Source organism: Microcebus murinus, chromosome 2, assembly GCF_040939455.1.
Source record: "Microcebus murinus isolate Inina chromosome 2, M.murinus_Inina_mat1.0, whole genome shotgun sequence".
Lineage (NCBI taxonomy): Eukaryota > Metazoa > Chordata > Mammalia > Primates > Cheirogaleidae > Microcebus > Microcebus murinus.
In genome coordinates, this window is record NC_134105.1 from 35,944,296 (window position 1) to 35,962,874 (window position 18,579).

At 54.7% G+C, this 18,579-nt stretch overlaps 1 protein-coding gene across 1 annotated transcript in view; it reads right to left on the reverse strand.

Annotated features, from left to right (window-relative positions):
* TRABD2B (TraB domain containing 2B) overlaps nt 1–18,579 on the reverse strand; it is a 222,610-nt gene that overhangs the window by 34,636 nt on the left and 169,395 nt on the right. The window lies entirely within an intron of this gene.

Here is an 18,579-nt window from a genome sequence, read left to right on the forward strand (position 1 = left end):
GCCTAAGGAGCTGGGATCCTCAGAGTCACATCCATATTCGCATTTATTTTGGGTGTCCTCAGGCTCCTCTGTCCTCTGGGCCACTGTCCCTGGCCTTGGGGACACAGCTGGGCCGGCCAGATCTGCCAGGGATCAGGATCACTTGGAGCGCTGTCTATACAAAAGTCAGACGCGCAGACCTCACCCTCTGGGGTCAGAATCTCTGTATTTTTAACAGGCTCCCTGGGCACTTCTTAAGCAGCCTGACTGCCTTTGGCATTTGAGGATCATGGCTCCAATGGAACACAGCTGCCCAAGGGATGGGGCCCTGAGAGATTTTCTAGTCTAGTACCCCCATTTCAGATGGGGAAAGTGAGGCCTGGTGAGGGGAAGGGACTTGCTCAATCCATGCATCTGGAAATGGCACTAGCTGCATGCGACTATCTTAGACTCCTTTGGCCTACAGAAGGGAGGACCCTGACCATTATTTGGGTTATTTAGCAGAGATATGGAGAAAAACTTGTTGCAATTCCTGTGCAAAATGTCAGGAGGCAGTCTCAGGCCACCTGTCCCTGCTGTTTCCCCAGCCCAGCCCTTAGTCCTTCTCATCACATTGGCACAATGCCTTGGACAATAAGCCCCCAGCCTCTTGGCCCACACTGATTCAGGCCCAAGCATCTCTCACTGGGTCCACTGCAATGGTCCCTCCCATCTCTCTGCAGAGCCCGCCCCTCCCAACTATCCCCAGTGAGATTATAACATACTTAATTCACACCCAGGTGCTGCACACACCTGCCCTGCTGCTTCTGCCATGGTCATCTCGTAAAAATGTAAATCTGATGATCCACCCCTTTCTCTTTTTTTTTTTTGCTTAAAACTTTCATGGGTCCCTTCTGCCTGCAGGTTAAAGGTTAGCTCTTTGGTGGTGCCTCTAAGGCAGTAAGCTAGACCCTACTGTGGTCAGTAACTTCATTTCTTACTTGGCCCCCATGCCTCTAAATACAAAAAATCTCAACATTCTTCAAACAAAACAGTCTTCCACCTCTGTGCCTCTGCAAGTGCTGTTCCACATGCATGGAAAATCCTGACCCCTCTGTTCTCCACTTGCAACCTCGGACTTGGCTGTCTAGACTCTGCTCAGCTGTCTTCCCCAGGAAGCTTCTCTGACCATCTAGGGGTGAAGTGAGCCCCCTCCCCAGGTTCCCCTGGTCTCTGTAGGTGGTAGGCTGACAGATTAATGGCCCCAAACCCTAACACCTCCCTGGATTCATGCCCTTTGCCATGGAGCTTTGCAGCTCCTTCCCGTTCTGACTCTGGACTTGCTTTGGCCAGTGGGATGCTAGCAGCCATTGTAAATGAAGTCTGCTGCACTGCTGCCCTGAGAACGGCCCAGGCTAGCCTGCTGGAGGATGACAGACATGTGAAACAGTTGTGCAGCCACGGCCATCCTAGTCCAAGCCCAGCCAACAGCCAGCCAAATCCCAGACATGTGAACAAGCCCAGCCAGGATAAGCAGAGCTTACCCACAACTGGCCCCAGATGCATGAGCAGCAAACACTTGTTGTTACAGAGCATGATGTGGCAACAGATAACTGACACGGCCCGGTGGGAACATTAGGTTGTTATTGTTAGCTACCAGCCTCCCCCGCTAGACTGTGAGCATCTTGAAGACTGGAATGGTATCTTACTCATTTTTTAATCTGCAGCACTCAGCACTGTGCCTGGTAAAGAGAGGGTGTCACCTCATCCTTTATTTCTTTGGGTACCTTCCTAGGCTGCTCGTTAAGCCCTTCAGATTAGCTCCTAAAACTCTGGCATTCTGCATTTTGAGGCATGTCACCACCACGTGGCAGTTCCCACCAAGGGGCAACAGTCACTTGGTTCAAGAACACAGAATCTTGAACAGGAAAGCTCGAGAAATAGATACACGCAGCCTGGCCAGAACAGACACAGGCAGCCCAGCCCAGCCCGTGCTCCTGAGGTCACCTCCAGCCCCTCCCACTTTGCTAACGGCCGGGTGCAGCAGCCCAGGCTGCTCCCCTAATGAGCTGGCTGGAGATGAGGTCAGAGCCCCCCCACCGCCGTCCCCCCCCACCTCTGGGCCTTTTCCAGGCCTCTAGGCTCTGGCCACCACCACTGAAATCCGACCTGCAGCCATCTGGTGCAGGGTGTCGATGGCAGCATGGTGGCTGGGGATGGATCGCAGGAGGCAGTGGCCCTGTTGCTGTGGACATTGCTAAGGCAACAGGCCCTTCCTCCCGTACGGCACATGCCTCAGGTGAAAGTGTCCGTGTCGAGCTGATCCGCTCTCCTCCTCTGGGCGCCTGTGACACACAGACTTTCCGTGACCACACCTAGCTGCTGCACACACCTGCCCCTCTGCTTCTCAGACTCAGCCCGGCCAAGACACCACCTGACCCGTGGTGAGGTCATTGGCCCAGGCACCCAGGAGACCCGGCTGGAAGGGAAATGGCTCTCTTGGACCTCGCTTCACTCATGGGGTCACTTCTGCAATCATGTGGCCCTCACAGAGCTGGGAAGTGTTCTAGAGAATCAAGTATGTTACGATCTGTAGGGTGCTACAGACGGTCCTGGCATGTAATAAGCACTGGGTAAGTGTTTGCTAAATAAAACTTAGAAGAAAATAGACCCAAACCTTCCCAGATGGGAGCTGGAAGGGACCCTAGAGGGTCATCTGGTCCAGAGGCTTTTCAGGCCTTTTATAGCCATGGAATCCTTTCTTCTTATTGTTGTTGTTTTCCAAAGGAACCTTACTTGGAACTCAAAATGTGGAGCAGATAAAAATGGAAACTTCCCTGGTTGCTATAAGAGAGACAGGCTGGAGCCTGAACTCCCGCCAGCTCAACATTCCCCTGCAGCAGGGACTCCTAAGGCCTGCCTTCCTGTGGAACCCACAGGTACCCTGGAGCACAGTTTGAGAACCACTAATCTCAGGCCCTCATCACATAAAAGAGGGGAGGAGACAGGATTCAGAGCAGGCAGGACGAGCCTTGCCCAAGACCACACAGTGAGTTGGGGGCACAGTGGGCTCAAGTTCAAGTCTCCTGACTCCCAGCCCAGGACCCTGTGCAGTGGGTCCACAGGCACAGTCTGCCTTCATCCACACGCGACGCCACACCCGTTTTCTCTTCGAAGCTTTGTGAAATAGCCAGAAAGATCCAAGGAATTATTTATTGTTAGCCTGTTACTAATAACTCTGTTATAAATAGTCTATTACTAAGATATAAAACTGAGGCCAGATCATTTAAGAGGCATTCCCATGTGCCACAGTGGGTGTGTGGTGGGGACAGGACCGAAACCCAGGCCTGTCACCCCCGACGTCCCCCAGTTGGGAGGTCTGGCCTCCCAAAGACCCCGGTGCTTCGCTTGGTCTAGGCACTCATGCCACCGAGCTGTCCTGCCCCTGTCCCCCCCCGTTCGGCACGGAATGCCAGTGGCTCCACAGCAGACGTTCAGGGAGGACGCTGGTCCTGGACGCGTGCTCTTTCCCCTACGCCCGCCCTGTACCCACCCTTTGCAATTTGTGAGGAGTCCTCACCCGTTCCTGACTGGGATTATGAGGTTTACTGAGCACTTCCTATGTGTCAGGAACTTTCTATTTCTAAGATCATGCTAATTTATTTAATCTTTATAGCAACTCTGAGTTAAGTCTATTATTAGCTCCATTTAATAGATTAAAAAAAAAAAAAAAACTACAGCAAAGCGACATTAAATACCTTGCCAGAGGTGATAAAGCTGGAGAGGGGTGGGACAGGCGTCCGGGCCAGCCCTGGAATGTGTCCTCTTAGCTAACCACTGCCCACTGAGGCCTCCCTCCTCTCTCATGCAGGACAGAGCCAGCAGGAACGGTGTCTTGTTCACAGAGAGGAAGCCAAAGAGGTAGAGGGGAGTGACAGGCACAAGGCCACATGGCTGGTAAAGGACAGAGCTGGGTTTGAAACGACATCTCTCTGGCCGCAGCCCAGGTGCCCACGGCCAGGACTTCAACAGCACGTGTGCGCCTTCACAGCATTCTGGTGCCTCCCGCAGAGGGAAGCCACGTTCGGTCACTCAACAAACGTGTACTTCTAGCTGCTTCTCTGCAGGGATCTGAGGTTGGTGGAGTCACTGGACTTGGTTTCCATCTGTAGGAGGTCACTTTAGAGGCTATGCCGTCACAGTAAGCGTGGTACGCACACAGGCTGTACAGTGAAGTGCCTGGCCCTGCCTCCGCCTCCCTCTCATCCACCCTGAGTTCCCAAGCCTGGCGCTGCTCAGACTCCCGGGCTGCGACGCTTCTGCTCCCGGCCACCTTAGAATAACAAACCTTCTGTGCACGTAGCCTCAGTGGCCCACTCCGGGGTAATGTTTATGATAAGGCTTTGACATGGAATAACAAACACTGGGCAAAGGCTAGCGCCGTCTCACTGCGCCCCCACTCCCCGATCGCCGTGTGGGGGCCCAGCCACCAAGAGCCCCCAAGCATCCCAGGTGGCCCTCTTCGCCAGGGCTTGCAGGGCATGAAGTGGCCCACGGCATCTGCTGAGTGTGGGCCTGGATGGAGCGAGGCAGGCGCCAGGAAGGTGGGGACGGGTTTATTGTTCCAGAGCTGTCTAGTAAACAGTCCTGGATGGGCTGGGATGGTGAACACCAAGGCTTGTGTTCACTCGGTGGCCCAGTGACGGCACTGTGAGGACAAGGCAGCGGACCCCTTTGTCCAGAAGGTCTGGGCTTGGCTCTCAGGCTGGAGGTCTGAGGTGGGCCGACGAGCACTGCTAGCCCGCCCCGAAGCCCAGGGGAATCACAGCCAAGCCCCCAACCCACTCTGCCGTGCTTACTGAGCACCCTACACGTGCCGGGCACTGTTCTAGGGGCCGAGGAGTTAGCCAGGGACAAAACAGACACAAATCCCTGCTCTTACAGAGCATACCTGCTAGACAGGCAAACCGAGAATCAACTTATTAGTAAAAATATTAATGCACAGCATGTTGGGGGCACAACAGTAATTTCATCGAACTGGAAGTTAGGACTGCCACCCGGCCACGGCGATGCCTCATGCACCGTGCCTCACAGTCAACAGGCCAAGAAGCGGGTTCCTGTGCTGGCTGCAGTGTTTGATCCTGACTGTCACGGGAAATTGGATTGTGACTCCAAGGGAGGAAGGAAGAGTCTGTCTGGAATACAGGACATCTGCTAGGGAGTCTCTTACCACACCCTGGGACTGAAGTCAATGGAAAACAACAACCCGGTCCAGGCAGGAGGACTCATGGCCCAGACCATTCGGAAATGAAGGTTTGGGCCACCCCACCTGGTTAAGAACCATGACCAGTTGATGCTGCTGAAGGCAAAGGGAATACAGAAGGGGCAGTAGAAACAGAATGTGGTTATAAATACCAGCTACAACCGCATGGCCAGTTATAGAAACAAGGACTGCAGCTGTCATGAGTATTACTCCTCTTTTTGTTACAGATATGTGTGTGCATGTGTGGATGTGTGTGAGCGTGTGTGTGCCTATCTCACATGTCTTTGCTTTCTACCCTTTCTTATTCCCTTATCATGTAACATAAGTATATTTATTGACTTTATATCACAGTATTTATTGTTAGCTTTACATCATAGTACTTAAGTTAGAGGATATCAAGAAGAAGAATACATGTTATCCAAGGACTCTGTATTCTCTTCTGGGGAAAGCATCATGCATTTTGGTTTGTGTGCTCTAGTAGAGCTGCATCATGTTAGGTGGAACTATGACCATGCTGTTGTCTTTATTTGGAGATGAAGCATAGTTTAAGGAGATGTGTATAGGTGCCCAGTGACAAGGGCTGGACTTGTGATGGTTAGTTTTATGTGTCCACTTGGCTAGGACACAGTACCCAGGTATTAGATCAAACTCTTTTTTAGATGTCTCTGTGAAGGTATTTTTTTTTTTAGATGAGACTGACTTTAAGTCAGTAGTTTTTTAGTAAGGCAGATTATTCTCCATAATGTGAATGGGCCTCATCCAATCAGGCCTTAATAGAAAAAGTCTGACCTCCTTCAAAGAAGGGCAAATTTCATCAGGAGACTGCCTTCAACTTGAACTTGAACTGCTGCATAAACTCTTCCCTGGATGTCCAGCCTGCCAGCCTACTCTGCAGATTTTGGACTTACCCACCCACCCAGTGTATGAGGCAATTTCTTAAAATCTCTCATGCTCTCTCTCTACACACACACACATACACAATGTATATTTTATATGTACTCGTATATATTATATATGTATATAAACACACACATTCTCTCTAGAATGAATACAGGGTTACAAAAAGAAAATAAACCAGGAAAAGGGGTGGGGAATGAGCAGGGAGGGAGATCAGTGGGGCAAAGGCCCTGTGCCCATTGAGGACAAGCAGTGACCAGGGTGGCTGCAGCTGGGTCAACAAGGAGGAGAGAGCGGGGAGAGGAAGTCCAGATCATATGGGCACTGCAAAGATCCTGGGAAACTACGCTACACCATAATCCTTTCAGATAAAAATTGTTATTTCCATATGACAAATGAGGAAACTGAGGCCTTGAGGATGGTGACATCACTTTGCACAAGGTCTTACACTGAAGACTTGGAGCTGTGATTCAAACTCAGGTCCAGCTGGCAGGACCTGGGTTCTTTTCTACTATCCCTGGGCCTGACAGGCCAAGCCACCTCCACGCAGCCATTGGTTGGAAGGACAGACATAAACAGACAAACAGGGATCAGTCTGGGAGGCCCAGATTCTGAGCCGTCAGCTGGGAAGGAGGAGGGGTGTTAGAACCTTAGCCATGGGGCACCGTGAGAGTGACATATGGGGAAAGAAAGAGTCACCTTTGCCAAGGTAACCCCACCTGGTATACAGCCTCCCTGCTCTGTTTTCATTCTGTGCCCTGTCTCATAGAACCTTGTTCCCAGCCCTAGGACCTTCACCTGTGTGACCCTCCCTCCACCCACCAATTCACACTCCCTTTGCATCTGGCAGAGAGGCTCCTTCCTGCAGGAGAACCGTCCCAAGTCATGGACTGGGCAGGTTCCCTGCTAAGTGCCCCTAGAGCACCTGACACTTCCCAGGCCACGGCTTCACAGGGAATGCTCTGAGGACAGGCAATGGTCTGTCCTGGTCTTCACTGTTTCCCCAGAGAGAGCACGATGCCAGCACATACATGATAGATGCTTGAGAAACACTTGCAGAAAGAACCAATGAATGAAAAGCCGAGCGAGCCACCCATCCCAGGACGCCCCTCCCGAGCAGCTCCTTGCCAGGACGCAGCGCCTACCGTGGCACAGAGCAGGCAGGAGCTGAGCCCTGGACCTGGGCCAGATGCATCTGCCGGCACCCTGGGCAGGGCAGCGTGGCAGCTCCACGGGCACAGGAAACTTCTCCAGCGAGGAGGGGCCGTTTCCTCAAAGGTTAAAGCCGGCCAGGCTCTGGCTGAGGTTTATTTATTTATTCTCCTTGCCCCATTGGCAGCACCAAAGCAGTGCCGACTACTTCCCTGCTTCCTGCGCAGGATCCTGAGTCTTCCGGCCCCCAGCACAGAATCTTGTCTCCAGACACTGTGCTACTGAGCAGGGGCATCCAAATAATCACAAGGTTTCCTGGAGCTGGGCTGGCTTGGAGCTGGGAGGCGGCACAGGAGATCTCTTCACCACCTGAGTCTCCACTATGAACCCCTGGGTGAGTCACTTTCCTTCCCTGGGCCTTGGTTTACCCGCCTGTGAAAAGAACTAATTTACACATTCATTGAACAGATATTTAATGAGCACTTATATAGCAGATGCGTTTCCTGGCCCTGGAGGTACAAGAGTAAATGCAGCAATAAAGACCCCTGCCCCAGTGGAGCTTTGATTCCAGAAGGAATAAGCTGACAGTAAAGAAAGCAATAAGTAAATCTTCTAGCATGTTGGGAGTGATAGTTGCTAAGGAGAAAATAAGGCAAATAAAAATACAGGAAGTGCAGGTGTGTTGGGGGTAGACATTTAAGATAAGATATCCAGGTGAGGACACAATGAAAAGTGACATTTGAGAAAGGACTTGGATGAGAGGAGGGAGGTAGCTGAGAGGGAGGAAGCCAGTACAGCCTAGAGAAGAGCTTTCTGGGCAGAGGGGAACAGTAAGTGCAAAGGCCCTGAGGCAGAAGCAGGCCTGGTGGGTGTGAGGAGCAGGGAGGAGGCCAGCGTGGCTGGAAAGGAGTGAGCAAGGTGAGCTGGGAGGTGACCCACCCCAATCCAATACTGCACTTCAGTAGTTCCGTCTCAGGCAGGGGCCCAACAGGAAGCAGATGGCACACTGCCAGTGAAGTCCATTCCATGAAGTCAGTTCAATTGAAAGAGAGATTGGAGAGCACTGAATGATGGGAATATTCACAAAGGTGTGGCCAGGCGATGGTGAGCAGTGTGGAGTGGCAGCAGGAGAAGATCAGCTGTCTCTGGAGCATTAGGGGAAGGCAGGGAGCAGGGCCCTGAATCAGCCCAGAGCCACAGGCTTTGGGGAGGGAGCACAGCTACCCGCGTGTGGCCTAGACCACGGCAGTGCCCGGGAGGGAGGAGAGTGGCGGGTGGAGGCAAGAGATGTCTATTCCCTCCCCTGTCTGCCCGCCCATCTCCTGCCAGTTCTCCCACTGGAAGGAGGGTGAGGGTGAGCCCCGGCGATGTCAGGTCAGCCCAGGGCACAGCGCAGGGCAGGAAGAGTGGAAGGTGGACGGGGAGGTGAGCCGAGGCTTTCCAGAACAAGGCAGAGGTTATGGTGAGGTGGGCGCTGCGGGCGGGTCCTAGGGGGTTTGGGGCTTTGCAGGCCTCTGGCTTCCCAAGGGATGGGAAGTCATGGGGCGTCTGGGCAGAGGCGTGCTGGGGGGCAGGGGTGAAGCAAGGACGCAGGCTGAGGATAAGGCAGCTCTGCCCTTCTCCTCCCCTTCACCATCTCCCTATCCCAATGCCCAGCTACGACCCAAAGAACCATGCACTCGGCCTTGTGCACAGATGTCCCCCGCCCCGTGGACGCCTGGTGGTGGGACGCAGCAGTGCTGGCCACACCTCCTTCTGCCCTGCAGTGTGGGCTGGCTGAGCCCTCCGTGCTTTCCTGGGTGGGCATGGGAGGCCTGACTCACCCTAGCTTTCTTCCCTTCTTTTCTCTGAATGCTTAGTTTCTCCACCCAAAGACCACCCTTAAAGATCCCAGTGTTCCTCCTCTGTCCTTCAAGTCATGCCAGGAAATGCTCATAAATCCGGAGCCACCCACATGATGAGATTAGCATTCTGTCGGGTAAGGAGGCTGATGGCTGGGACCGGCTGGGACTGGCCCAGAGGCTTGGGGTCTTCAGGAGAGGAGTTTACGTGGGGCCTGCCGCCCAAAGTGTCCCTTAGTTTTTGGTTTTCAGCACAGACAATCCCAGGGGAGGCTGAAGACCTGGCTCTGGTACTGCAGGCTCTGACTCGGACCAGCTGCGGGACCACAGGCCCCTTCTGAAACACGAGGATGTGGGGGGGACCTCTCAGCTATAGAAGGCCAGCCACTGTGCCTAACACTTCAGGACATTGCACCACACCACTCACGATTTCCAGTCTGCGCCCCAGGCACGTTGCATATGGGGGCTCATGAATTCTGCATAACAGTGGTGATCCCATTTCACTGACAGGAAACCCAAGGCGCAGAGAAGTAAGTGGCGTCCCCTCCCCCAAGTGCCGGGGCCCTGTGCCCACTGCCTGAGTTCTGCCTGGGCTTCATGTGTCACACCCCTCCTGCTTCTGCTCCCAGTAACCATGTCTGGTCCCCTAACCGAATACACTCTGCAAAGGGAGGAAAAGCAATAAAACACACTGGAAAGTTCCAGAGAATCACCTAGACTGACCAATTCTCAGTTGAAAAGCTTTGAGCAACTTCCAGGTGATAGAGGAGATGGATGGAGGGACAGGTAATCATACCGTGGTAAGTTAATGGTAAAGCACAAAGGGCTGGAGCCCCAGAGTGGGTTTCTGGCGGAGCGGGGAGTTGGCGAAGGAATCACAGGCTCCGTGGGGTGGTGAAGGATGAGCGGGGTTGAGAGGGGAGGGCACGGACGTGCACAGTGTGTTTAAAGACGTGTCAGGAGTTAGCCCCGGAGGGATTCCGTGGTGCAGGGTCTTGTCTCACGCCACAGGCTCTGGACTCTACCCAGCCAGCCTGCACCAGCCTCCTCCACCTGCTCTTCAGACAGTGGACGAGTCACCTGTGGAGGCCGACGTGGATGGGGACCAGAGGTGAGCCGACCGAGACCTGCGGAGGGACAGTGGTCTACACGGAGGCAATTGGTCAGCGGTGGCCATAGCCACCCTCGTCATCATTACTGTTATCAAGCAACTACTTCCATTGGCTCAAAGAATGTCATTTTTATGTTTCCTGCCATCTCAGACCTGCCCTGCTGACACAGCTGCCTAGACTTCAAAAGGCAAGTCCCCATTTTCATTTGCAAAATCAGTATGAAATTCCTAGAGGGCCTAATTCCTCTGGTCTGACCACACAGCAATTTCCAATTTGTGGGCGGTGGGGGGGGGAGTCTCACGGGCCCTCCAGCGGTGTGGGGCCCCCCTCTCTGCTTTGGTCCTGGGCGACGGCCAGGGAGGATGGGTCTAGTGGGGACCTCCAGGTGGCCCAGTGTGGGAGGAAGGAGCTGGCTCCGTGAGCACTGAATACTGAGGAGAGAAACCGTAACCCGCCTCGGCGCTTGTCTGCTGGGTGGCTGGCTACCAGGCGCTTCGGAGACCAGGGCAGGGCCCTGTCCCAGCTCCAAGCCTGGGACCTGCTGCAGCCAGCCTGTGTGAGGCTCTGGTCTGGCTCTTTCAGTGATGTGCTAGTAAGAATGTGGGACAGGGCCTTATCCTCGAGGAGTCTCAGCTTACCCATCTGCAAGAGGGGAGAATAACATTTGTCCTGCCTGCTTGAAGTTAACATTCTAAAAACCTTGCAAGGCCTTGCTGCCCTTCCTTAGGACACAAACACACATACTTTAAGGGAACTTCCGTTCCCTGAGCACTGGGGTGGGTCCCAGCTGCAGGAGGCGTTCTGAGGAGGGGCCAGAGTTCAGCGTGTGTGGACGGGATTCCAGTTCCTCTTCAGCGTGCAGTCTGGACTAGAGCCAGGCCCTGTGCTGGGTGCCGGGGTCATGGGCCCAAATCAGTGCTCATTCTCTCCTTGAGGAGCTGGCAGTCAGGGGTGGGGCAGAGCAAGGGAGGAGGTTCCGAGCACTTGCAACAAGATCAAGCACACCTGTTAAAGCTGGGGCCAACGATGCACAAGGTGCTGTGACAGCCCAAAAGAATTGACTGGCAGGTGGTGCAGGGAGCATAGACAGGAGATCCCAAAGGTGGTGACTGTGCAGCAATACCCCGTGGGGGATACCTCTGCCACATGGGAAAGAAAGAAAAGGCATTCCAGGTAGTGCCAACTGCCCATGCAAAGGAATAGGGGCTGGTGAAGCTGGCGGGTTTGGGGACATGTCCATGATCGTCCTGGGCTGGAGTGCAGCACGTGGAGGGGGGTGGAGGATGGACCAGCGCAGGGAACAGAGGTGGATCCACAGCTCAGACTTTACGGACTATTGGGAGCACCTGAAGTCTGTAAGCAGGCAGGGCTCAGTCAGGCTCTGGGTTTAGAAGCTGCCCTCTGGCTGCTGCCTGGAGGAAGGCTTAGCGGGGCAGACAGGGCAGGAGACAGTCCTAGCCCTGGGCCTGGAAAGGTGAGGATGCCCCTCCTGGGCCCCGGGCGCTTCGGGGATGCATGGAGGAAGTAAGGGAAGGGTTAGAATTCCAAATCTTTCCAGGCTCGCACATTCTAGAATCCTTCGACTCAGGGTCCTGAGGCTTTCCCATTGCCCGTCACTGCCCCCTCTCCCCTTCCCCAACTTTTGAAGCTGGGCCCTCCACCCTCTTCTCCTCCCTTTAGGGATCCTGGAGCGCACCTCAGCAGAGCGGCCCGACAAAGCAGAGGCAGGCAGAGTGGCAGGAAGGAGAGCAGCCTGCGAGGGCCTGGCATGGGACCCCATGGTGCTGACAGTCTGGGGAACGGCACTCCTCTTGGTGCATCAAAGGGGACAGCTGCACCGAACTTGGCCTCACAGACAAAATGCAGTGCCAACTCCTCCTGCTTTTAGCCTGTTTGAAGTCACAGGAGATCTTCCTGGCAACAGGATGGGAGTGCAGGAGACTTTGGCACTGCCAAGAGACCATCAGGCGAGGGGGAGGGGGGGTCCTTCGATCCCACATGGGGCTTCTCATTGTGCAGAGAGAACACCAAGCCCCAGAGAGGGCAGGAAGTTGCCCGAGGTCACACAGCAAGCTGGGGGATGCAGACTAAAGCAGGAATGAGGCACCCATCTGCTTCACTTGGGCAGCTCGGGTCTCCTATGCCCCCTTTTCCTCTCTTTCCCCCTACCACAGAGAGGGAGAATGTTTTTAGACCCAAGGCAAAAGAATGTGAAACTGAAATCTGAGCCTCAAGTTTTGGGAAAAGAACACAGAGGAGTCAGACACATTCTGGATGAGCAAAGATCAGCTTACACTGCAGATGGGAAATACTCGGTGCTATCCAAGGCCCTCTTGTTGCGCAGGTCTGACCTGGGAGGGTGGACTGAGTGCAAGGTGATGGGAGCAGAGAAGGACCCCCAAGAGTGCTGGTTAAAGGGGCCAGACTGCTTCCAGCATCCGCCATGGGCAGAGGGAGGTCTGCTCCAGCCTCTTAGCCCCCTGCCCAAATCTCTGCTGGCATCCCCGCATGGAAGTGCTACCAGGGCCCTGCCAGATTAGGGGCAGGGGTCCTTGTTGGCCCCCACTTGTCAGCCTGCACATCCATCCTGCCACACCTGGGAGCTCACCTCCTCTAAGAAGTTCTCCCCTTCAGCTATGGTCTGTGTTTGTCTTCCCCTTGTGTGAGCTACTGCAACTGGCAGGCCAGAGCTTCTTTATGCCCTGGGGTTTCTGGGGCTCCATGTGACTGAGGGTTGTGTAAGAATGTGTGTGCACATGTATGTGTGCAAGATGAGAGAGAGATGGAGACAGATAGGTAAACTGAGTCATGACAGGAGTGTGGACTGAGCCGTGTGCTATCTTAGCCACTGAGAGGCCTGACCATAGACTCACATTTATGCCTGCAACAAACATGTGTGTTTGTTCCTGGTCAGGTGCTGTGCAGGGGTTCTGGGGAGCCTGAGATTAATGGGGCTCAGTTGTTCCCTTTCTGACACCAAGGGGCCCCATGGATCATTCTCAATGGTCCAGTTTTAAACTGGCCCAGCAGGCCCTCTGTGATCTGGTCCCAGCCGTGTTTGTGTCTTTAACCTCATCCCCCTTGATGCTCTTCCTTTTGTTTTTTTCTCCTTGCTGCTGGAGGCCCTGTGCACTGTGGTCTCAGGCCCTGGGGCCCAGGGTCCAGGCTGCTTCTCGTATCCTGAGCACCCCTCATCTGATGCGGATCCCACTGGTTCTGGGCCTATCAGGGAAAGGGGATGCTGTGTGTGGGTGCAATATTTAAAAGTCATAAATGAGACGATGGCACTCCCAGACTTAAATTCTACACGGCTCTCCTCTGCTCCAGGAATAATGATGACTTTCCTCAACACGGGCTCTCGGCAATACTTGGCAAGACACTGCCTGTCCCCTAGACCCCCTGACCTCCTCACTCTGTGTTTTTACTGTTTTATGTGCTGCCTTTATAGTTTTTTTTTGAATGTGCTATTTCTTTCCACTTCAGGGCCTTTGCATATGCTGGTCCTTTTGCCAGGTATGCCCTTCCTAGCATCCCTCCCTTTTCCCTCACTAACTGTACCCAGAGAGAGTTAATTAACTCTATTTCAGAGAGTGGCTCAAGGACCACCTCCTGAACCTCCTTTCCTGATCCCCCACATCAGCTTGGGGGCCCCTACACCCTGTACTCTTCCTTCAGAGTACTCATAATAATATGGCTTTTGGCCGGGCGTGGTGGCTCACGCCTGTAATCCTAGCTCTCTGGGAGGCCGAGGCGGGCGGATTGCTCGAGGTCAGGAGTTCAAAACCAGCCTGAGCAAGAGCGAGACCCCGTCTCTACTATAAATAGAAAGAAATTCATTGGCCAACTGATATGTATATAAAAAAAATTAGCCGGGCATGGTGGCGCATGCCTGTAGTCCCAGCTACTCGGGAGGCTGAGGCAGAAGGATCGCTCAAGCCCAGGAGTTTGAGGTTGCTGTGAGCTAGGCTGACGCCACGGCACTCACTCTAACCTGGACAACAAAGCGAGACTCTGTCTCAAAAAAAAAAAAAATAAAATAATATGGCTTTATGTATTTATATGGTTAATCATTTGTTTAATGTCTGCTTATTCTAATGACATTAACTACCATCGATTGACCATTTGTTCTAGGCCAGACACTGTTCAAAGTTCATTACAAATATTTATTTAAGTTCTGGCAACTCTGTGAGGTGGTTCCCATTTTTATCCCCATTTTACAGATGAGGCAAAGGAGGCACAGAGTAGTTAACAACTTGCCTAAGGCCACACAGCAAGTAAGTGGTAGATGAACAAAGACAGTCTCGTAAAATTAGCCACATCCCAAACAGTCTCCTACCAGCTTCTCTGCAGACGTGACCAGGGTGGAGACCATGTCTGCGTCACTCATCCTCATATCCCAGGACCTAGTCCAGGACCTGCCACTTGTAGCCGCCCACTAAAGGGCAGAAAGGAATGGAGAAGGAAAGGGGAAGGGGGGAGGGAGCGGAGGGGAGAGGCTGGCGCGCCAGCTGTGAGAAACGCATCTTCATCTTTGCGCAGTCGGCTCGACAGGAGACGCCTGCAGAGGCCAGGTTTCCCTCCTGCAACCCCACACCCTGGCTCCTGGATCAGAGAGCGCCAGTGTTCGAAACCAGTAAGTGTGCTGTTAGGAATGTGCTGGGGCCCAGATGAGAGCCAGAGCTGGGCGAGAGCCCACAGTCAGGCAGAGCCCCGGCATCAGAAGGGCCTCAGAAACGGCACAGTCCGGGGGGGCGCAGCTGCGGGATCTCTCCTTTCAAAGTACACTCTTTTCCCTCCAGCCCTGGCTCTCGGCACATCTCCTTGGGGGACACACCTCAGCTTTGGGCAGCGGGTTTGTCAGTGTAGTGACAGGGAGCTCGTCCCCTGCCCGGCCGGCCCATGCCATTTCGGGGCATGGACGTGGCTGTGAAGAGGACCTTCCTCGTGAGGCCCTGAAATCCTTCTGGAGGCGTTGTGCCCGCTGGAGGAGCCCACCCTACCCGACCTGCCTCTGAGACGGGCATCTGTTCCTTTGGCGGTGAGGGCCCGGCCCCTCGCGCCACCCTCGCCACCCTCGCCTTGGCCGGGCTCCGGCCCGCCAGCCGCACCCGGACCCACGCCGCCCTCGCTGCCCTTGGGGCCGAGGGCCAGGGCAGGCCTGGGAGGTCAGCGAGCCTGGGAGGCTCCCCCACCCCCTCCTCCGCCCCCCTTTGAAGGGGATCAGGTTCCCCCACAAACATAATTGAACGAAAATATGAGAGAGAAAAGGTCTTTGTTCTCCCATTTACAGCGTCAGAAAATATGTAACAAATTAGCCGTTTATGAGGTAAGAGAGCGGGCCGCGCTGCGCGGGAGGCAGGGCCACCGCACAAGGGGCCTTTCAGCCTGGCGGGGCAGCGGGAGGCTGCGGGGCGGGGCAGCTCTGCCCGGGGCCTGCCGCCTCGGGCATGGCCTGGCACTGAGGGACGCAGGGCGGAGAGGCCCCGCCAGCCCCTGGCACGGCCCTGGGCAAGGCGTGGAGGGCAGGAGCAGGGCGCCAGCAGCCGTGGCGGGCACCGCGGTGAGCGCCGCTCTCGTGGGAGTCGGGCGAGCGAGCGGGAGTGGGGACTGCACCACGCTTCCAAACCCCCCGCCTCGCCTCTCCTTCTCGGGACCTGTTTTTCCATCTCTAACACGACCATCTCTAAGGGCTCGTCTAGCTCTCGGGGAGCGTCCAGCTGCAGGCAGGCCTCCGTGGCGGCCCTGCTGGTTCCTTGAACCTTGGGGGCTGGGGGTTGCTCCTGACGTGGCACGTTACCTTTCTGTCACACACCTCTGCCAGTTCCTCAGGGTTTGATGGAGAACTCTAGCGGAGGGCCGTCCGGAAGCCGAGGGGAGGGTGGCGGCCAGGCGGGAGGCAGCCCCTCGGCAGGCAGAGGGACAGCGCTCCCCTCTTCAGCCCCATCGGGCCTTTATTCGCCCCATGGGGTGTGCAGAGTCATGGGACGAGGGGCGAGACAATGTGGAAGACACCCCTCGGCCCACCCGGTCTGGTGATCAAGCATTTGACGTCCTCTGACTTGTCCCACTGTGGCTCTGATGCCTCATGACAGACACTAAGGCTTCAAGAGCCTGTCACTCACATTCCGTGGCTTTGGCATCTCCAGATTTGGAGTTCGGGTTCTGCGGTTAGACCATATGTTTCTAGGGCCTGCGTTTCCCCTTCATTCTCTAAAAATTTTTAAATTCATGATTATTGTCTAGAGACATTCATTTATTTTTAAAAGTATAAAAAACTATCTAAATGCAGACAAGCCTGCGTTTGGGAAAGGGCTCAGTGTGACAAGGCGTTTAACCTCCAATACAGTCTCCCAGGGCCAGGGCAGGGCAGGCGAGTGACTGTCCCGCCAGGGATTCTCCCCGCCGCCAGCCCTGGGGGCTGGACTCTCCCGCCCTTCCCCCGCAGTCCTCCAGGTTGGGGAGGCTGCGGACCCATGCCAGTCTGAGGCATCCCTGAGAAAAGCGGGGAGCTGGGCTTCTGCATGAATATCCCGAGTGTTTGGTCTGCAGTCGCAAACACATCGCTTTCCTGGATCTGATTTTATTTATTTTGGTTGGATCTTTAACAGTTCTTTACAAGGCTGAAACTGAAGCTGCCTGCGGTCCCCGGGAGACTTGCTAAAACTTCAACTGCACCCAGTTTAGCAGAGCAACTTGAAAGTTAATCAGCGGTGAGGGACAATTTGCCTCATTATTTCCAGCCCTGGAATTTGGCGGCAGATGGAATTCGGGGCCTGGTGTGGACGCGGCAATGAACACAGCAGGGCCTGTCGCCCCTTGGTATGTCCTTGCAGGGTCCGGGCCTGATACTCCCTGTGAGGGTGGTGGTGCCAGGAAGGATTTCCCGCTCGGGAGAACAAGGGCAGCAAGGCCGCCCCATCCCAGGTTCAAGGCCACTGCTCCACACCCGGGACGATTAATCCTTTCGGTACCCGATTCCGAGCACTTATCCGGGCTGAGACCTGCGCTGGGCTCCGGGCATGCAGGGGTGGAACTGGGTTTGGGTGCTGTTCTCCAGGGTGCAGACCAGAGACGCTGGGCCAGATTCCTGCAGAAGGGACCACCTGCGGCTGGCACCTTCTCCATTGAGCTGTGAAAGGTGACTCTGTCCCACTTGCCGTCACTTTCACAATGAGGTCCCCTTGGGGCCCCTGACTTTAAATGGTAGACCCCTCCCAGGTACCCCCAGATCCATTTACTCTGCTGTACTTTTCTAAACAGAGCTACCACCTTCTAACACACTGCCTTAGCTACTCGCTCGTCGTGTTCACTGTTGAGCACATCCCCTCCCGCTAGAAGGTAAGACCCTCCCTCCGTGAGGGCAGGGATGTTGGTTTCGTTCACTGACACATCTCCAGCACTGGCACATAAAACATGCGTGATAAGTGTCGTATGAACACAGGAATGAACTGTGTGGTATTTTATAACCCATTACCATTCCCGGCGCCCCCCCCCAACATCCCCCACCAGCCTCGAGCCTCCCTCCTTTCAGCAGCAGGGTGCTGGTGCCTGGAGTGAAGTGAAGGCAAGGCAGAGCTTACACACCACCAAGGGCAACTGTTCACTTTATGCTTTAAGCTCAGAGACGGGCAGGGGCCTGTCCAAGGTCACACAGCACGAGAGCACATGTTTTACACAGACCTTGGAATATGCCTGTGAAACCACCTGTTCCCCAGCCAGCCAGTGGGCACCGGGCCTACTCGAGGCTTGGTGGGGTCCCAGGAAAGTGCCCCCATGGGGAAGGGGGAGTGGGAGCTCTCAGTGAGGTCAGCAGTGGTGGGCAAGGCCCTGGCCACTGCCCTGCCCTTTCCCTAGTCGGCCTGGCCCCTCACCGATTCTAGCACCTAGTGTCCTCTGCCTCGAGTGCCCCTCTTGCCCTGTGGGCCTCAAGCCCCAGCCTCCCTCAACAGGTGGAATGACAATAATGTGAAGTCAACGGATACCACTTATTAAATACTGAGAACTTTTCAAATACACACACACACACACACACATACTTACTCACTCATTTAATCTTCCCAAATCATCTAAGCAATTATTAATATTTCAGTTTTAAAAACAACAAAACTAAGCTCAGAGAGATCGGACAACTTGCCAAGGTCACTCAAGCAGTGGAGGAAAGTTTTCACCTCCAGGATCTTTGGACGTGCCTCCCCTGGGCACGTGTGTGCTGTGCTGGCGCCCCTCCCTGGGTTCTTGCAGAATGTCCCACCCCAACCCCCAGTGGGCACAGGCTCTCACCCTCTGAGCTGGGAGGGGCTCCTGTCGTTCCCAGCGGGGTTCCTGAGCTCCGGGCACCAGCCAGTCAGCGGCTCCC